The sequence below is a fragment of the Silene latifolia genome, chromosome 9 (assembly GCF_048544455.1).
Source record: "Silene latifolia isolate original U9 population chromosome 9, ASM4854445v1, whole genome shotgun sequence".
Lineage (NCBI taxonomy): Eukaryota > Viridiplantae > Streptophyta > Magnoliopsida > Caryophyllales > Caryophyllaceae > Silene > Silene latifolia.
Window position 1 is genome coordinate 186,388,507 of NC_133534.1, and position 5,224 is coordinate 186,393,730.

At 38.8% G+C, this 5,224-nt stretch overlaps 1 non-coding gene across 1 annotated transcript; it reads right to left on the reverse strand.

The window, feature by feature from the left end:
• Nucleotides 1–4,888: 4,888 nt before the first annotated feature.
• LOC141602867 (small nucleolar RNA R71) lies at nt 4,889–4,995 on the reverse strand. Its single transcript, XR_012524773.1, has one exon. It is a non-coding gene; the product is annotated as a small nucleolar RNA R71 (small nucleolar RNA).
• Nucleotides 4,996–5,224: the final 229 nt, after the last annotated feature.

A 5,224-nucleotide genomic window follows, 5' to 3' on the forward strand; every position in this document is an offset into this window, starting at 1 on the left:
ATGCTAATTAATTGTCAACCGACTTAGTATTAATTCTCACATGCTAGGATTAAAACTTGGATGTTGCATTGCATGCATATAGCCGACGATATATCAAGTACGAATAACTTCCCTAATCATTAGTAGAGGCCGCTATCGAGGCGGGCGGGATTAGGTGTTCGATCAAAAGAGCTTCCTAATACGTACCCTCACCCCTTACTCCAGATCTCCGTGAGCACCCGTGTTCATTGGCATCCACGAGAGTCATTCTAGACATAGAATGCTAAGGGTAACGATTGCTTAGTGTTCATGTCACTACTTTGTGTCTTGACATGACACGAGGTATTCGAACGGTTCCAATTTCCCATAAAAATTGGTGGCGACTCTTTACAAAATGCAAACGCTTGTTTTTCCGACCTTCACCAAGCGCCCCCGTGGGCGGCCCGCTGTCCACAGACCCAACTTTTAACCTAATTTGTGTAGCTAATCCTCACTATAAATACCCCATTAGTCTAATTAGATTATCATGTTCTTCTTATCAATCTTTAATGTAGTTTATATCAATCAAATCTCTCTTTAATCTTGTAATCAACTTTTAATCAAGTCTTAATACAAATCTCATTTCCTTAATCTCTCTTTTGTTCATCTTTCATTTTGGGTAATTGAAGATTATTTGGATTATTATTGGGAGATTGACAACCTTCCAATCAATCATCAAGTACTTCTATTATTCTTTGCTTTATTATTGGAATCATTAGTAGGTATAATTCTCTTTATCCCTTTTTAATTATTGTTAATCATATCTATTTATTCATCATGTTTTACTTTGTTGGTATGATTGATAACCTTGCTAGCATGTTCAACATGATAATGAGTGAGTAGTTTCCTTAGCTAGGGTTAATGGGTAATTAGGGGAAACCAACATGGGGGATGATTCATGCTTAAATTAATATGTTTTCATAGTTTATTTGCTTGCTTGTTGTGATCTAAACTTATGCACATGTTATGTTTGATGAAATGCGAGCCTATGAATCCTTGCATTTTTTACCCATCACCTATCTTTTCAATGAGACTTGTAAGACATAAACCAACTCGAGTCTCATTAGACCATGCATATAATTGAGTAGGGAAGATTAAGTCGACTTGTAGGTGTTGTACAATCTAATCGATTCGGCTCCGGGACCCAAACTTTCCTAAGATTGTAAGATATAAACCAACTCGATCCATCACAACAATAATTGCTTGCTTATAATTTGAGAATATGTTTGTATGATCAATTCCCATGAATCCCCTATGACCCCATGACACTCTAGTGCCTTTTATCAATTGTTTACATCCATTTTTAATCATCTTGCTTGTTTACTTTTATTGCTATTTAGTTTAGTGATCTTCTATTCCAACCCCAAATTGTGACACCCCTAGACACCGCTAGTTGCAATTGAAAATCTCATTTCAATTCTTGTCCCTTGGGATCCGACCTTTACTTGCCTCTTTACTAATTGTAGAGTTGTTTGTGGAGTTATAAATATTGTTTTGGTCTAGGTGCTCCTAACGACAAGTACCGAAAACAAAACCCTCACAAGAGAGTACGACCAATTTCATTCCAGGTAGGATTTCCCTACTCAGTATTAGTCACATGATGTGTTGGTTGTGTTTCGTAATTGTTGAATATTATCATACGAGTATTGTGACGGTTGTTGGTTTTGATTGTTGATAGTAGTTGTGGTTGATTGTATCTGTCTGTGTTCTTCGGGATGCGTCCCTGGCTGAGTGGAGTCCCTTGCGGGAGTGGCTTCATGCCCATTATTCGCCTTCTGTGGAACCCGTCACAGAAGGGATGTGCAAATTAATGGATTTGGGTTTATCGCTCGACGGAGATAAGCGGGGCTTAGGTGGGAACAGCTGCGGTCCCCCACTGGCGGCGAGGAGTAACCTGTTGCGATGGGTACTCTGGCAGGGCTACACACTTTAGTGTGTAGTCAGTATTGTGGAGTTGAAGATGGAGTTCGGAGTATATCTGTGACGATTGAGCTTTGTTGTTTGTTGTATTGTTGAGTTATATAAATTGTGTGATTAGTATTGACCCCGTTTATTGTTTTAAAAACTGTGGTGATCCATTCGGGGATGGTGAGCAGTTGTTGAGCAGGTATGAGTCGAGATACATGGGATAGCTGGGATGTGTCACCTTCAGATGATAGAGTCTTCCGCTGTAGCTTGAGTAGTTGTCAGACATTTCATTTAGTTGGTTAGACAGTTGTTTTGGGAACTTGTAACCCGTATTTTGGGCATTTGGTTTTGGATTGTATTTATTCACTAAACTTATACTATTTAAACGTTGTTTCGCTATTGTCTTATGATTATCATTGCCTTGGGAAACCGAGATGGTGACATCTTTATACCTGAGTGGTCCTGGTAAGGCACTTCGAGTATGGGGGTGTTACAAAATGGTATCAGAGCGACGATCCTGAAACCTGTAACCAATGAACCTAATGAACATAGAGAGTCAATGATGTGACCATTATTTGAGCATATTTAGTCCCTGAATTAGCCTCGTTCCTATGCTTTTTAGTGCATAATTGGGTCATTTACTATCTTTAGTCCTTTGTTTTGCATATTCTTTGAGGTTTTGTTTCCTTGGTAGGAGAGGAGTGCAAACCTTGCATTTTCATGGCAAAATAGAGCTAAATTGATCGAATCTAATGACCAAGCATAAAAGAGAAGACAAGACTAGAAGGCCTTTGTACATATTATAGTAGATGGGCAATGATGAAGAAATCCTTGCATCCCCGACTAAATCCCGGAGGATTATTGGAAGAAGAAAAGAAGAAAAGGGAGCTGTAAGACAATCCACCCGTCCAACCCAGAAGACGCCCGTCTAACACGAGCAGAATCCGTGCGTCTTTGTGGAATGGACGCCCGTCCACCAACACAACAATCCGCCCGTCCAGTCCAACAGTCCGCCCGTCCCGACACCTTGGACGCTCGGATTCCCTTACAGCCCCATACGTCCTTTCTTCATGCTCCATGAAAGATGCGCATATTTATGAAAGACCGGCAAAAAGGAGACCGACATCTCTTTTGAGAGGAGTGATTCCTCAAGGACTTAATCTTCATTTAAGCCCTTAGTAAACCCTAATTTATGTACCTAATCCCCACTATAAATATCCCATTAGTCTAATTAGATAATCATGTTCTTCTTATCAATCCTTAGTGTAGTTTATATCATTCTAATCTCTTCTTAATCTTGTAATTAATTTTTAATCAAGTATTAATACAAATCTCATTTCCTTAATCTCTCTTTTATTCATCTTTTATTTTGGGTAATTGAAGATTATTTGGGTTATTATTGGGAGATTGACAACCTTCCAATCAATCATCAAGTACTTCTATTATTCTTTGCTTTATTATTGGAATAATTAGTAGGTATAATCCTCTTAATCCCTTTTCAATTATTGTTAATCATCTTCATTTATTCATCATGTCTTGCTTTTTTAATATGATTGACAACCTTGTTAACATGCTAAAGTTGATAATGAGTGAGTAGTTTCCTTAACTAGGGTTAATGGGTAATTAGGGGAAACCAACATGGGGAATGATTCATGCTTAATTTAATATGTTTTCATAGTTTATTTGCTTGCTTGTTGTGATCTCAACTTATGCACATGTTATGTTTGATGAAATGCGGGCCTATGAATCCTTGCATTTTTTACCCATCACTTACCTTTTCAATGAGACTTGTAAGACATAAACCAACTCGAGTCTCATTAGACAATGCATATAGTTGAGTAAGGAGGATTAAGTCGACTTGTAGGTGTTGTACAATCTAATCGATTCGGCTCCGGGACCCAAACCTTCTTAGGATTGTAAGATATAAACCAACTCGATCCATCACAACAATAATTGCTTGCTTATAATTTGAGAATATGTTTGTATGATCAATTCCCATGAATCCCCTATGACCCCATGACACCCTAGTGCTTTTAATCAATTGTTTACATCTCTTTTTAATCATCTTGCTTGTTTACTTTTATTGCTATTTAGTTTAGTGATCTTCTCATCTCAACCCCAAATCGTGACACCCCTAGACACCGCTACTTGCAATCGAAAATCCTACATCAATACCCGTCCCTTGGGATCCGACCTTTACTTGCCTCTTTACTAATAGTAGAGTTGTTTGTGAAGTTATAAATATTGTTTTGGTCTAGGTGCTCCTAACGACAAGCAACCGAAAAGTAAAACTCCGAGTGAGAAAATAAACCCGACCAAAAATGGCGCCGTTGCCGGGGACGGTGTTAACTTGATTTGATTTTCTTAGATTGTTATTAGTTGTGTCTTTCTTTGCCTTGGGGAAGTAAAACTCCTCAAGGTTTGTTCTAATTATTTTCAAATTGAAAGGACTTTGACAAACAATAGAAGAGTTGCTAGAGGTACTTTGAGAGGTATTGGTGAGGTTGTAGATATTTAACCAAACACTATTGAGTTCGTCAACCCTTTTGGAAGAGAAGGTGAGGAGAACCCAACACAAAATCAACCCACAATGCCTAAATTCTCATCACACTCCATACCAACCGAGGAGAACCTACCCAATGGTACTCCTACACCACAACACTTAACCGGAAATTTCATTGTCAAATCCGCATTTATCCAATTAGTCGAAAGAACCCAATTTGGGGGGATGCCTAGTGAAGACCCTCACTCTCACATGGAGACTTTTTGTGACTATTTTGATGCGATTTCACAAACCGGTATGACTCAAGACCAAATTCGATGGGTCTTATTTCCTTTCTCTCTAATCGGCACCACAAAACAATGGTTGAAAAGCCTTGATAAGGCTACTCTTGGAATTGACTCTTGGAAGAAGTTGGCTCTAGCTTTCTACAAAAAATTCTACCCTCCGGAAAAGACTAACATGCTAAGAGCTCAAATTACGGATTTTAAGCAAAGGGATGAAGAATCTTTGTATGAAGCTTGGGAGCGGTTCAAAGGAATTTGTCGCTCATGTCCTCATCATGGACTTAGCGAGTGGTTCGTGTTACAACAATTTTGGAACGGTCTTTATGAAGACTCAAGGAACATCCTCAACATGGGATCAAATGGCATGTTCACCGAAGTTGATGATAATCAAACTTGGAACAAGATTGAGGAAATGGCGGTCCATAACTCACAATATAGTAGACCTCGCAAGGCTACTAGAGGAGGAAAGCATGAAGTGGACTCTATTACTCAATTGGGTGCTCAACTTAGT